The sequence below is a fragment of the Phoxinus phoxinus genome (genome assembly GCF_949152265.1).
Source record: "Phoxinus phoxinus genome assembly, chromosome: 21".
In the NCBI taxonomy this organism is placed as follows: domain Eukaryota; kingdom Metazoa; phylum Chordata; class Actinopteri; order Cypriniformes; family Leuciscidae; genus Phoxinus; species Phoxinus phoxinus.
This window is the reverse complement of record NC_136896.1, coordinates 7047262-7063466: the sequence shown is the minus strand read 5'-3', so window position 1 is coordinate 7063466 and position 16205 is coordinate 7047262. Positions and strand designations below refer to the sequence as shown.

The 16205-nt window shown below is 36.8% G+C and overlaps 1 protein-coding gene across 7 annotated transcripts in view; it reads left to right on the top strand.

Moving 5' to 3' along the window:
- The window catches only part of LOC306989625 (uncharacterized protein), a 70245-nt gene extending 54500 nt beyond the window's left edge, over positions 1-15745 (top strand). For 4 of the 7 annotated variants that reach the window (XR_013795676.1, XR_013795677.1, XR_013795678.1 and 1 more), the window contains 6 exons: positions 308-570; positions 2462-2531; positions 3653-3794; positions 5902-6109; positions 7120-7585; positions 15255-15745. The gene's annotated coding sequence lies outside the window, so the exon portion shown is untranslated. Of the gene's footprint in view, positions 1-307; positions 571-2461; positions 2532-3652; positions 3795-5901; positions 6110-7119; positions 7586-15254 lie in introns of those variants that run through there. The other 3 variants (XM_079595479.1, XM_079595477.1, XM_079595476.1) reach the window with 1 other exon arrangement.
- The last annotated feature ends 460 nt before the right edge of the window (positions 15746-16205 follow it).

Here is a 16205-nt window from a genome sequence, read left to right as displayed (position 1 = left end):
TAAATCAGACTGTGTTGAATTTCCAGCTATTCCATCCCTGAATGAGTTTATCAGCATCTCAAGATTAGTGAAGGGTCATGCAAAGGATCTTCTGCTATTTTATAAAAAAAAGTCCATATAAGGTTTATCACTCTTTCAACTTAAGTTTATGCAATGCGGATTTGTGAATAGGCAAGAAAAATATCCTGTTAAAAATAGAGAATGAACATTTCTCTAGTAGCAATTATGTCATGGCATTTTACTCCCATATTTCAGCTGTTGTCATTAAAAAGTGAATATACCATTAGTTTACCACGATTTGTTGCAGGTCTCCAGAGAAAAGCCATGGAAAACATCAGTAGAAGAACATTTCAGGGTGACATCCCTGTGGACCCCAGAGTCAGGGTGACCGTAAAGAGACCCCCGTGTTTCACCCCCATGTCCTGATGGAGAAAGGTCAGGGGTCATAAGAGCATGGATATGTCCATTCCCAGTGGGGCTGAAGGGTAATGGAATGGCAGATTCAGGCCAAACGGAGCAATTTGCACTTATCCCATCTGAACATGGAAGAAAAGAGAAAGACATGAATAGGTAAGCGCTACAATGAACGTTCAGATTCGCTGTGGAAGATTGCTATAATGTGAAACATTGAAGATATTGCAATGTGTATGAGATAAAGTACAGTTCAAAAGTCAGCGGTATGCATTAAATTGATCAAAAGTCATTTATAATGTTCTTTTTCAACAAGTTTGAAGAATCCTGCATTTTTTTTTAATCAATGTTATCACAAAAATATTAAGCAGCACAACTGTTAAAGGGACAAGATGATTGGGGAAAAAATATGAAATGGGAGGAAAAATGCTTTCGCGTTCCAAAATGCTGCCAAAATGTTTGCGTTCATTGCGTTTTTCAGGGAAACGCAAAAGTTTTACGAGTGTGTAGGCCTATGTGTGTATATTTGTGTGTATTCCTTGTTGTCCACAAAACAGACCTGTGACATATTTTTGTGTCGTAACCCACCCGTTAAGAAGCACTGTCACATGTTATTGGCTGTGCTCCATGATCAGTACTGTCTGGTCTGGTTATGGGCTCTTCACCTGTCACCTGTCAATCAATCACAGAGGGTGACAGACCTCTCCCACATACTAGGCCCAGTTTGTCACAGAGACAGACTTTTACTTACCCCATCAATTGCTTGGTTCATCATTGAGCATGATTTAGAGTTAACATGTAATCATGTTAGTTCTTATGTTGCATGTGCTCATGTTAAAATCTAGTGTGTGTGTCTGAACTAATGCTGAGCATACACATTAACAGCAGAGGTCTGGATGTGCCGTCTGTCTCTATTGCTAATCAAATGCGTTGAGCTGACTTATCCCCCCAGCCTCCTTCAGGCAGTAGAACAACAGAGCCAGGAGCCCTCTTCACCCCTCAGACAAGCCAACATCCAGAGAACCTGCTTTCAAGGCTTCAGACCACATGGAAATGGCTGTTTTATGACCATTATCAAGCCATTGTGATCCCTTTGTGTGACCTTTTTATGGGTTTGTCAACTTTAACAGTATGCAGACTCTGGTATTTGCATTGCATTTTCCTTCGTCTCCCCTGCTTCCCTGTCTATCTACATGTCTGTCTTCTCTCTAATAAAAACTGTCAGCCACCAGCATCTGTAGGCCCAACAAATATGATGTGATGTTTCTTTCCATTTATTTTATACCACAAATTATACGTAGCGTATTAAATGTGATGTTTGTTTCCATTTTACTCCTCGAGGAGATTTCTGTGGCACCGGCAGTAATTAACAGTTAGTATTCTGTCTTTTCTCATTAGTCCTCAAGTCTGGAAAATATCCAAACAAAATCTGATTCTTGAGTACTGGGACAAAACAGGCTACAGGGCTTAAGACATTAAAGTTATGAACCAAGGATTGGGTTTTTGCGTGATATTCACATAAATGTGGGAGCTTCTCTTGCTTCTTACATTTTTATATTCCCAACAAACATTCGTACAATGTGTATTTTCTTACCAATGACTCAATATGAATTGACACTGTCATATACAGTACGAAAATAATGATTAATTTATTATAACCATTGGCCAATCTTATATTTGCTTTAATAAATCAATGAATTAGAAAACCAGGATTTTATTTATGTATGTATTTAAAGCTTCTGATTGGACGTACTTATGGAAAACTCTCTTGACATTCTGAGAACAAATGATTGTATGGGAGTGTGAGATATATAATTTTGATCAAATAAGACATATCAAATTAAATCTTAAGAACATTCTATTGATGATCTAATTAAAATGTGGATTGAAACATTTAACTAATGGCATACAATTTTTTTTTTTTTTTCAGGAATCAGGAGTAAGGGTTTGCTAAGTGGAATCGGCTGATCAAAAAGCAATGTTTTTATTATAGGTGTAGATTAACGCTCATTTGTGTGTCTCGACTAAATATCTCCAATCTGCCTTCCAGCTTTCCCACATCAAGTGCATTCAAATGAGCCACAGTGACAGAGGGTCTGATGGGACGTATTGATGCCCAGGTGATGAAGCTGATCCTGGGGCGCTAGAGAGATAGATCCCCTTTATCTGCTCCCCCCTCCAGCGCCACTAACCGCAATCAGATCCTCCGTGAGCTGCTTCAACTCTGGGAGAGCAATGAGACTCTGGAGACCAACCAAGCTATTGCTTTGATCTGAGAGAGGGAAAGAGAGAGAGAGAGACAGAAAGAGAGAGAGAGACAGAGAGAGAGAGGGAAGGCCCTCATCTTGCCCCGGCCCTTTAGGAGAGGTCATAAAAACCGTCTCCATTAGGCAGACGCTTCAATCTCGGCACCAATATTTACTTTACAGGCCTTCATCAGTGAGATCATTCTAGACTCAGTGTCTCTTTTTAGCTGACGGTTGCATCTGAGATTGAACTACTAAAGTGTTTGCGCAATTTCCATTAGAGCAGCGTTAAAACGTGCTTAAAGCTCAGGGATGCAGTCAAAGTTGGGAATAAGATCAAAAGCACACATTTGTTTGACTAAATTTCATTTTTGTCTCAAATCCATTCTAGGTAATGACTAACCTTTTAATTAAAGATAAAAGTTTTAATTCTTTTTTATAAAAGAAAGATAAGACAGGGTGATGACCTCATATATTTTTATCAGATTTTCATTAAATGCGAATGGTAGGGGTTGGATTAAAAGGTGAGATGATCAGATACTTGCGCTTGTAATATTGAAGGTTAAGATTGGAATGTGTGTGTATATACATGTGGATCCAAAAGTCAGACCAGATAAAAAAAGTATTATACATATATATTTATTTATTTATGGGGAAATAAATAGAAAGTTAAGACATAGAACAGATATTTAGAGATATTTTTGTTGAAATGTCAAAATATTGTATGAAATATGTTCTATTGCATATGAACTATTTGTATATCTAATCTGTGACATTAATCATGTGAACTCCTGTTTAATATAATAGATATTTTTAGGAAATTACTATGATTTTTTTAATCAAATTGTTATACTGCTCAAAATTGTGATATACATTTTTTGGAAACTGATTTATCTTTTATAATAATAACATATTATATATATTGTATTATACATTTGGTATAGATATATTGTGTTTTAGTGGCTTATATCTTAATCTAGCTCTCTTTTTCACAGATACACACATATAGTCTTGTGACAAAATATCCAGGCTGAATGAGTGAAGCTGGAGCTCATTAGTGTGTGTTGACACGAGGAAACAAGAGACTGACTTCCATCAGGACTCTGATAGATCACATCAGTGCTGGACTGCAAGCAGGTATTGATCAGTCTGGAGCATGTGTGTGTGTGTGTGTGTGTGTGTGTGTCTTGGGGTGTTTGAGTGGCACTATGGGTCTATACCTTGTAATATCGCCCGGTATGAGGCCTGTCTGTCTGCTGTGATCTGCAAGACTCCCCACCACGCTGTTCAGCAAGGCATGAGAGTTCTTGTATTGCTCAAATAAAGAGAAGCTCAGACTAACAGTGTGTGCTTGTGTGTTACGAAGTTCATTGTTCTTTTTTTCTTGGTGTATAGCTTTCAGTTTTCTTTTTCAGGGGGGTTTATCATAGAAATTACAGCAATACGTGTTTGAACTTGCTGAATACATTATAAACTGTTATGTTAGTGCATATAAGCTCTGAATTTCTCTAACTGCGCTTAAAACATGTGTCTTAAAGGGATACACCCCAAAATGAAAATTCTCTCGTTGTTACAAACCTGTATGAATTACTTTATTCTGCTGTACACAAAATAAGTTATTTTGAAGAAAGTGTGTAACCAGACCGCTTTGGGGCACCATTGACTTCCATAATAGGACACATTACAAATATATCTTCAAAATATATTCCTTTTATATTCAACAGAACAAAGAAATAAATATAGGTTTGGAACAACCTAAGTGTGAGTTAATGATGACAGAATTTTAATTCTGGGTGAACTTTCACTTTAACTTGTTTATTTTAGCCTGCACTTGAAATAATTGTTAAATATTCTGGAATATTTATAATTCTGATCAGTTGATCATGTCATTCTGAGATCAAATATTTAGTTTAATGGCCACTAAACCAACACACTCTCAAATCTAATAATTATAATGATAAGGTAATTCTTATCTATTTTACGTTTTGGCAAATTATTATGAATTCTAATTTATACGTGTTCCTATTATCTGCTCACGCCCCACTAATGGATTTAAAGATAGGATTAAAGGTGGCCCTTCATGATAATTTTTTTTAAAGTCTCCCTTCGAAACACATCTTACGAATTTATATGAATTATTATTATTATTTTTTTTGGAAAGCAGTTGGTAGCTTTTTGGGATATTTATATTTAGAATATAATATATTGTGTATATTGAAATATATCTGACATTGATAGTGGAAATAAACAGAACGTTATGACATAAAACAAATATTTGAGAATTTGCACTATAGGTCACTAATCTCATTTCTGACATTGACCATGTGATATATAATATATTATGTATATATTGTTGTAATAGATCTGATATAGATATATGACATGACAAGATATATGACAAAAGTTATGACATGATATAATAAATATTTTAAGAATACAGTGTATAGTATTTTATAATAAGAAAAAAAAATGTGGGTCACTATTGAAATTATCACCCGCTCATATTTATGAATTTTTTTCTCATCAGATTGTATTGACTAAACTGATTTTTTTAATTGTTTGTTAGCGACAACTTTAGTAATCATGTCATATCAATATTTTATCCATGTATTTATTTGTAAAGTATCTGGTACCATCGTGCTGGCATCCTGATCACTATGTCAAGATTGATATTTTGTGGTAATGACCATCTGAATGTACAATATATCCCTACTGTTTACGTCAAAGTCAGTTAGCCAAGACTCACACTAGGACTGACTCAACACCCAAATACACTGTTAGACTGTCAGGGACAGGGAAGCGGGTTTAGGGAGAGATCATAACCCTCCCCCAACAACACAGACACATGTGAGAAGCAATCTGAGTTTACCACCACCGTCCCTCATAGTCCCTTGAGTCTGATACCCATCTCAACCCCCCAACACTGTGTTTTTACTTAGGCCTGTCAAAACATCAAAATATACTGAAAAGGGGTTAGAAATGAGAGCAAATGTAGAATGTTTGATTGATTGATTGAACTTTATATGGCTTCTGTTGTATCGAGTAAATATTTTAAAAAGATTAATAATGGTCAGGATTGATCCCGAAAGAAATGGGGAAGAGTGCCTGATGGCTAAACTCATAATACACCATCACACTTGAGGTTTGGGTTATTGGTGACCAATAATTGATCATCTGTATTAGTGTTTTTACAGTGCACCATTGCTTTGTTAAACCACAAGACCTTTCTCTGTGTTTTTATTAGCGAAACGTGTCCGAACAGCAGGATTTTATCTGGGTTAACGCTCTGGAATATCAGCATCCCGCCTGGCCCCTGATCCTGCTACTAGCTGATGTCATGTCCAATTTCCTGTCCGCTTTCTCTCCCCGTCGACTCCTGACTTGTCCATCTGGAGATACGTGTCTGTCAGTCACATGGCACACATACACTCAAAATCATTCAAAAGTATTGGGTAAGTAAGATTATTTTTCATTATGTGCAATATCATGCAGTACTTGCTTACTGTGCAATATTTGTGTGCACTATTAGACTGTCGCCTTGCTTGCACTGGTTTTGTGAGTATTGTTTTATATTGTCGTTGTGTTGTGTTATATTGTTTATTGATGCATTGTACTGTGTATTGGTCATTATCGTACTGTTTCTATTCCACTTAAATTGTATAATTTAAATTAAATGTTAGTCCGCATATGTGAATTTCGCTATACCGTTGTATATAAAGAATCTTGAATCTTGAATTTTTAAAGAAATTAATACTTTTTATTCAGCAAGGATGCATAAAATAGTTAAAAAATGACCGTAAAAACATTCATAATATTAGATAATACAAATTTCTATTTAAAATAAATACTGTTCTTTTGAACTTTCTAATCCTCAAACAGTCCTGAAAAGAATCGATCATGGTTTCTAAAGAAATATTAAGCAGCACAACTGTTTTCAACACTGATAATAATGTTTCTTGAGCACCAAATCCGCATATTATGATTTCTGAAGAATCACGTAGACTGGAGTAATGATGCAGAAAATTCAGCTTTGCCATCAAGGGAATAAAAACATGTTAAAATATATAATGCTAAAAAAAATATATATATATTTTACAATATCACTTTTTTACTGTATTTTTGATCAAATAAATGCAGTCTTGGTGAGCATATTTTTTTATTTTTTATTTTTTTTTATGTAATCTTACCGACCACAAAATGTAGTGTGTGTGTATACAGTGTATACTATATCAAATATATGTATGATCAAATGAAAATATACTTTCAAATTACATATTTTTATTTTTTATATGATTCACATGCAAATATGAAAAAATATTGCCAGCTTACTCACCACTAACTGAATGTTTAGCCATGAGTTCATGGCAGCGTCTGATGTGACCTGAGATAATCATAGACAACCTCCTTAAAACAAATGCACACACTCACATACACTCCATGTGACCCTCTCTCTTGCTGACAGATCTGTCAATGGCCCACAATCTGAACTGAAGATGACCAGCAGGAATGGCTCCCTGTCCTCGCGATGACCCAGAGCGTGTGTGAGTGTGTGTGAAGGTGTCCCTCCACAAAAGCCCCATCCATGCACTTAATCTTGTGCTAGCCACCAGCTAACACAGACTGTCTGGAGAAGACACAGGCCAATATGGACTGTCAGTAATCAACATGGCATTTAGTCATTCCCTGCCAATTAGCAAAGCATTACCAGTCCCGGGTCAAAGGCGGAGCCACACGTCAGCCGGCGGATGAAACCGGAGTGATGTGCTCTCCACGGAGGATCATCTGATGTCACCACTGCCGAAGATATGCCGGTGCATGGAGGGGTCAGTCCGAATTCTCCATCACCTGTGCAGAGCGCACGACGGGAACATACCTGACAGTGGACGTAAGGGAGCGGGTCATGGAAATGCTACTGAAGAACAGAGCAGGTATTCAGGGAAATGGCCATCTTGAAAATACTTCATGAGACTTTAACAAAGGTGTGTGTGTGTGTGTGTGTGTGTGTGTGTGTGTGTGTGTGTGTGTGTGTGTGTGTGTGTGTGTGTGAGAGAGAGACAGGGACTAGTGGGGAAACTAAGAAATAGAGAACATGTAGCAGTGTTTTATCAGTTGTGTTTGCTCTGTATTTGTGTCTCAGTGTGACTGCCTGGCTGCCCTGTCAGTGACTTTAAGGTTTGTTGGTTAATCAGTCTCATTTTGCCTCATTAGCCGCCCGTGTGGAGTTTCCTTCAAACTGAGATGATGTATGGACAGGCCAAATAGTCTTCTGGCTGCCCTCAGGGGAGAGACAGGAATGGTGTGTGTGTGTGTGTGTGTGTGTGTGTGTGTGTGTGTGTGTGTGTGTGTGTGTGTGTGTGTGTGTGTGTGTGTGTGTGTGTGTGTGTGTGTGTGTGTGTGTGTGTGTTTGTGTGTGTGTGTGTGTGTGTGTGTGTGTGTGTGTGTGTGTGTGTGTGTGTGTGTGTTTGTGTGTGTGTGTGTGTGTGTGTGTGTGTGTGTGTGTGTGTGTGTGTGTGTGTGTGTGTGTGTGTTTGTGTTTGTGTTTGTGTGTGTGTGTGTGTGTGTGTGTGTGTGTGTGTGTGTGTGTGTGTGTGTGTGTGTGTGTGTGTGTGTGTGTGGTGTGTGTGTGTGAGAGTGAGTGAAGGATAGATAGAGCACCCTACAGTATGTGTGCATTCGACTGGTTAAAGGAAATCACATATTAGGCCTCTTTAGTGGGCCAATCACGTCTCCAATGAGATGAAACCGAGATTTATATTTGTGCCACCGAAAATAATTTAGACTTTTACATTTTGCCTTTTTTGTCTTTTACTAAAGCAAAAAAATCATGGTTGCGTTTTAAGTCAAGTTTTTTTTTTTTTTTTTTTTTTTTTTTACTTTTTATGCTGACTCAAATTTGATGTTTTTTTCTTCTTCTCACATTTTCTATATGAATCCCCTAGAACTGTCTTGTAGCCCCCAGGATCCTCAGAGCTCAGTTTTAAAAACCTTTGACACATTATACATTATTTTACATTATGAAACAGACGCTGTTGATATGTTATTATATTCCCTTTTTCGCTTCCCCTTGTGAATTTTTGTAGAAAGATTAAAGAAAGCAATTAAAATGTTTAAATGCTAAAACAATCTAATACATTTTAAAATTTAAAATACACACACGTGTCCAAGAAAGAGAGCATTATAGACTATTATGCAATCACACAGACGGAGTAAAGAAAGTCTCCTTTCTGTCAGTATCGCAAAGTGATCTTAGTGAAGTGAGACGTCTATCACCCCCAAATCCCAAATTTCATATACCAAGTCCCAAGCCATCTGCATTTTTTTCTGATTTACCTCAAAATTATCTCTAAAATCATTAGCGCTAGTGTAATCTGTTTAACTTGGCAAAGGGTTTCCGAAATGATCCTGGCGGTTTACTCTATTAACGCAACCTCCCGTAGGGAGCATTTTGTTTTCCTTTGTCTTTGTTTGTGTTTATAACTTGCATAATTTATTTTAATGGTTTTTATCAGCGTTTTATTTCAGCGTGTGTGTTTTTTTTTATCCTGAGAGAGGAAGTTATTGAGAGTGATAAAGGCTAATCTAAGCCCCAGATCTCCATTAAACGGCTCTATTTCCTCACTGAGTGAGTCTGGAAATGGAGCTGCCTTTAAAGAATGCAGTATGACCTTAAGGGTACCGAATTGTGTGTGTGTGTGTTGGTGAACAGGAAAGAAAGACACATTTAAACAAAGCACACAAGGGGGTTTATTACTGGGAAAGGTACAGTCTGTTGCATATTAAAAGAGCCATTTTGCTATCAGAAATTATCAGACAAACACGTAGACACCACAAAAAGAAGTTGAATACAGTGGCAATTTTTTAAAAAATCAGACACCTTTAAAGACATAGAATTAAATGTTTTATAGCAAGTGTCCAAATATTATCTTTTTTTTTTTTTTCATTATTTGAGCAATATATCAGTTATTTGTAGGGGTGCGTCCAAATACTGGAGGTATTGTTTTTATTACAGACCATTGGTTGTGAATATAACAGTTTTAATTTTAATGTTGATGATTATATTTAAAAATCTATTATTAGATCCATGCAGAACTCTTCTGATTCACTGACTACCATGACAGATCCTTAAAAACAGGACATTTAAGGACGTGTTTTCTCTTTGAGTTTTGTATCGGAAGGAAAAGGAAATCCATAAACTTGATGCTTTAGTTACAATTAACATGATCTAACTGGGTTATGATGCTGGCATGTGGAAAAGCATCGCTGAGCTCTGGTTGCACAGAGAACTTCAGTGGAACCACAGCAGTAACATACTGTATATTTACGAGTAGACTGCAAGGGGACATTATCAGACGCAGCTTATCAGCTACTGTTTACTATCTGCTGCAAATCTGGCAGGAACAACAGCACGTCAAGGGAAGCAGAAGTGTAGCGCCCTTTGAGGAATCAAATACATAAACAATACGCTGTAAATAGCATAATACTACCATAATAGCAGAAAACTGTAGTTGTTTATAGATTCTTCTTTAATTATTCTTAAAAGGATAGTTCATCCAAAAATGTATATTGTCATCATGTTTCTAGTCAAATCTTGTTCATTTCAACTATAGGCCTTATTCGCAAACACCGGAAGTAGCTAACCACGGCCATATTGTTGGCATGACATCTGTCCTGCCCCTACCCTAAAACAAAACAAATGATATTGTTTTTTTAATGAACAAATGATATTGTTTTTAAACATATTTCACCTTTTAATGAGTCGTAAAAGTGTTGAAGTTGAAAGCTTTTTTTCCTGTATAATATTTTGCCCAAAGGAGAGAAACGCATGAGCTGAAAAACTCATTTTACAGAGGCAAATGGAACGGCAGGCTCTCCTGTTTGTGCCATGCAGCGCTTTAGTGAGCCTGGAGACTAATGAAGTGCTCCTTTACAGGCAACTGGGGTTTAATTTACCCTCAACCCCCCAAAACCCCCTGCAGTGTGACACAGAGCCGCAAAATACACTCGCTTTCTCCAACTTAAAGGGATAGTTCACTTTAAAATTTAAATTCTGTCATTATTTTCAACCTCAAGTTGTTTCAAACCTGTATTCATTTATTTCTTCTGCTGAACACAAAGAAAGATATTTTGAAGAATGTCAGTAACCAAACAGTAGACTGTACCCATTGACTTCCATAGTATTTTTTTTCCTACTATGGAAGTCAATGGGTACAGACTACTGTTTGGTTACTGACATTCTTCAAAATATCTTTCTTTGTGTTCAGCAGAAGAAATAAATTAATACAGGTTTGAAACAACTTGAGGGTGAGTAAATGATGACAGAATTTTAATTTTAAAGTGAACTATCCCTTTAATAGTTCAATAAGGGTGCGCTGCAAAAAAAATATATATTTACTCTGTATTTTTGTCTTGTTTTCAAGCAAAATATTGAAGTATCTTTAAAATAAGGCATATTTACAAAATTGCTCATTTTAAAAATAAAAAATTTCTAACCAAATTTAGAAGGCTCAGCCTACATTTAAAACAAGAAAAAAATATGCAAGATATTCTCTAATATCTTTTTCTATTTTCTTGTTTTAATTTTAGTTGGGGTTTTTTTGTCAATAAAAATACTGATTAAGAACAAGATTTTGCAGTCGTGCTTTTTCCGACACTTGATCATGCATAAACCTGTGCACATCTGATTGTTTTTTCCCTACATGCATACATTATTATATCAGACCATGCATGTACGTGTGTTTAAACAGTTTAAAGAAGTTAAAGACTTAATTTGGGATATTCCCTTAAATTAAGACAGGAAATATATAAATGAAAACTCCTCTCCACTTCAGAATAAGGCCGATCCAGTTAGTGACTCATGTAATTGTTTCACTTTAAATGCATTAGTGTTAAAACAAGGCTTAGGAACAGAATACGCCTTTGTATACAAGTCAGAGCTTGTTTAAATTGTTATTGTGCTTCTGTGTATGTTATATGAATGAGAGAATATGTGTGCATGGAGTGTGTGTGATGGGGGACCGTGCAGGAGGTCGGATGTACCAGTGATGTCCACATCTGTAGCATGGCAGTGTGCTCTCGCCTGCAGTGGTCAAAGCGGCCAGCCAGCCAAACGCTAATCTGCATTAGCAGCACAAAAGATCCGGGGAGGGATCCGCTGCGAGGATGCTCCTTCATTGACTGGAGATTTATAGAGGTCTAGAATCAGGAGTCGAGACGCCCAGTGTTTTCCCTATCATTTGCTTACATCTAAAGAGCTTGTTTTTTTTCTGAAGGACAATCATTTGGATTTAAGCAACCACAAATCTTGGTTGTGTGGTGGCTGGAATTCCAGGGCCTAGAATGGGAAAAATAACATTTGTGTGGATGTATGTGTGTTTGGTATTGGGTTTGTGTGTGAATGCATACCAAGAATCATGTACAAGAAATATTACAGGTTCTAGGGTTTGTACAGCCCCAATGAGCAGTTGACTCCTGAAGCTGGAATATGGAAATGTGTGGAGTCGATTGAAGGCGGGCGGTCATTGTTTGGGGGGCTGTGATGATATATGTTTCTTTACTACGGCCATTGTGTGGGGCCAAGTACATCAATGCAGCCAACTCGCCTCGGACACACACACCCACATGGCTGTGACCCCTCATTCACATGATGAAGCTGTTTCCTGCTCTCAGACAGATACACTGGTTGAGTCAGCTCTTTTCTTTTTCCTGTGAGATAAAAATGTAGGTCTCTTGCTGCTGGGTGAGGGGCTCCTACAGTTTAGACTGTGAGAGAGGAACATGGGGTGACCGGTCGATGTGTTATACTTAGACAAAATATAAAAAAAAAATATATAAAAAAAAGCACGCTTTTAACAATGTAGATTGCCTCAAAGCAGCTTTACACTGACAAACGGAAAATTTAAGGCAAAAAGTAGTACGATTATAATTTTTTTTTTTTTATATATAATCAGAGCACTAGTGTAACGCAATGCAATCCGATAATGATTGAGGAAGCATACAAATAAACGTTCCTGTGATGTATAGATACTCAAGTAAGCCTATAAGTTGCTTCAGTCCCATAAATGTTAATCTTGAAACGTTAAACAATAAGTTATTCGTATGTTTACAAAGCAAAAACTGAAGGTGGACATTTTTAGAATTATACTAAAAGGATGTTTATTACTAAAAAAAAGTATGAACAGAGGCCAGCAGCCATGTAGAAGATTATATGCAACAGTTTTTTCAGCAAGGTTTTGATCATTGTAATAATATAGAGACATTAGAAATTCATCATATGTGAATATCTAATGAATGTTCCTACCACGCACCCTGGACATGGAATAATTAGCAAAAAATATCTAAAACTAGACAAATTTGTGTCAATTGGTGAATTCAAAGGCATCATAAAGAGAGTGGTAATGGAGGCTTGTGATTGTGTTTGTTGAAAGGATACTATGTTCCAATATTTCTGTTCTATTGTGTACTTATTGTGTTATATTTTAAACTGTTGTCTTACTGTATGGCTGCTATACCTTGGCCAGGTTCTCTTATAAAATAGATTTTAATCTCAATGAGACTTAATGGTAAAATAAATATATAATTCAATATGCTTTATGAAGTTAAGAACCTCATCTTCTAGATTAAATTAAAGGGATGGTTTACCAAAAAATGAAAACACAAAAGATATTTAAACATTAATGGGGGGGGGGGGGGGGGGCAGTGTTTTGGGGTCCAACATTTTTGTGTTCTGCAGAACAAATTATCACAGGTTTTTAGGTAAACTACTCAATTTCAGGACTCTATGAAGTGTGTAGAAGTGTGTGTTTTTTTCCCTCCCTTCCCTGATCCTCCGAGACATTTGCAGAATTCCAGCCATTACTGACTTTAGAGGTCAAGGGTTATGTCTTGAAATAACACAGGCCAGAGGGGCACTGGTGTCCACCTGATCCCAGTGAGGTGGAATGTTGCAAGGTGGACAGATAAAATGTGCTTCAGATAAACTTAACCCAACCCTGATCTCTGCACAGAAAGTCCAAACAGTGAAATGATTACGAACGTTTGTTCGTAGAGCATGAGGTCAAGTAGGTCTTCAAGATGTTAAAAATGGATTTTCCTTTTCCAACATCAAAGGCTTTGACATTTCAGATATTTATTATCTAATCTGCCCTTTTTAAGAGAATTTACATTTATTCACAAGTGCACATGTGTGGAACAAAATAAGAAACACAGGAAATGCATTTATGTTACTGTGCACTATTCATCCTTCGGATACAGTGTTTTTTGTTGATGTAAGCAAAAGAAACTTCAGAATATCTCAATTCCTGCTTATATTTTGCAGTTCAAAGCAAACCACCCATTTAATTTGGCTAATTAACTAACATTGTGTAGTCGCCCTAAGGCAGTGAGGATAAACCACTACTGCTTTTCTAGTAGTCGTCGACAATGTGAAAACTAGAGAGCATCCAATCAAACTCTACAATATTTTTGTACAGGTTCACATACATTAGCCATATTAATCAGATGCCAACAGATTGTGGGACTATGACTATTTATTCTGCCATTAACTGAAATTTTCTGAGGTAAAATGAAACATGACTCATTTTATATATGCATGAAACCATCAAAATTTGAATATTTAAAAACCCCAAATTGTCAATTTTCCTATTCAGCAAATGGCATGTTATTAATTGTGCATATTGTTGGGCCTATTCAGTTGATTTCATTATTTAGAAATAAATATATTTGATTTCAAGGACTTTTTAGTTTACTATATTCAATAAAAAAATAAATGTTAGTAGTGTGTTGGGTTGCCGCTCTTGATGACTAATGTCAAATCCTGAAGCAATACCCTTTTGTCAGTCCAAGCCATAGAATTTAAGAAAATATATTCATCTTTAAGGATGTATCTGTCTCAAAATCTCAGCAAAAAAAAGTCTAAATCCATAAGAAAGAGCTTTAGCACAGAGGCATCATTCATTCATTCCCAACATTTCGCAGGGACTGTATAGGATGCATTGGAATGCAAAGACAGATAAAAAGAGGCTTCTGCTTCTTCCTCACGGCAGGGGACTGCGAAAGCATACACACATAAACTAAAACACTGGGTACACCCCAACCCCCTCCACACACACACACACGATTCCCCACAGAAATGGGACCTGAACACTGGCGTTCCGAGAGAAAATGGGGGTGGAATGAAATCCAAAGGACTGAAAGAGAGAGAAGGAAGAATGAAAGCAGGAATAAACAATGCTGAAAGTGAAAAGGAAGTTGGAATGAAAGAAGTAAACTGTTTAAAAAGAGGAAAAGAACAAGGTAACGAGAAGGAGAGAGCAGGGGTAACGAGAGAAAGAAGAGAACAAAAAAAACGACCAAAATAGAAAGTGTTTGTTAAAGCCAAAACCTTTTGTTCCACGTGAATGTTTTCTGCCCATCCAGGCACAAACTTATTAAGTGGAGCTTCCAAATTTCATATTGAGCAAGTCTCTCGGTATGAGGGTGCACTCATATATGTGCTATTCTTTATAATGTGATGATAATTAAACCACGAGGATAATTCGTGATGATAATAAACCACGAATGTAATGCTAATCCTCTCTTTTCTCTGTTTGTGAGATACAGGTTGTTTCAGTCTCTGCAACGAGCAGAGACTGCCGATGGGCGCTTTGTGCACGGCTCTGAAAAGATCCGCCAGTCTGGGCCGATGGGACAGAGTTAAGGGGGTCGGAATGGTCAGGCTGGTATAAATACTTCTCATTGTGCACATTAAGGAGATGCTCCCAGCAGGGAGTCCATAAAGCTCCAGAGGCAACACTAACACCCAATGCGGCTTGCTCCCCCCCGTCCTGGAGAAACACCTCATGTCTGGCTTACAGAAACAAGCTGAGAGTGAGGAGATGATGAGTGCATAAAAGACAAAAAAGAGCGCTTGTCATAATGTTCCAGGGTTGTTTTCGAATTTATGAATCGCGTAATAAAAGTTGCCCCAACTTTACTTTGTGCTCTACTTTCCGAATGCCTTCACGGAATCGGGGACAAAGAGAACCTAGAAACTTTCATCAAATAGGTGCATCTTATTAACATGTGAAGAAAATGTTTATTGGTCATTTTGTCATTCCAAAATAAAACAAAAATAAATGAAAAATTATTTTTAATTAAAAATGTTTAGGATCACTAAGATATTTTTCTTGCTAATTATCATTAAATAAGAATTATTATACTACTTTAATGTAGGGGGGAAAAATCCTCATTCTCATAATTCTCATTACTGTAATATGAAAAAATACACTGATTTTATGCTGAATAATTCTTTTTTGTGTGTGTGTTTTGAGTAACACAATATGGTAATGAAAAATTGATGGAAAATGTGCTTAATGGTACTTAAAATAATGTAAACAATATTAATGTTCCTAAATGCTTAAAAGTTTAACCAGGACATTTTCTTGAGAGGTTTCATGAGGTTTACCCACATAGTTCTTAGCAACCCGTTTAAATGCTCATTACATGCAGTCTAAGACTTTATTGTGTGTTTTTGAAAAACAAGGACAGCAATAGACTTTTCTAATATCTGTC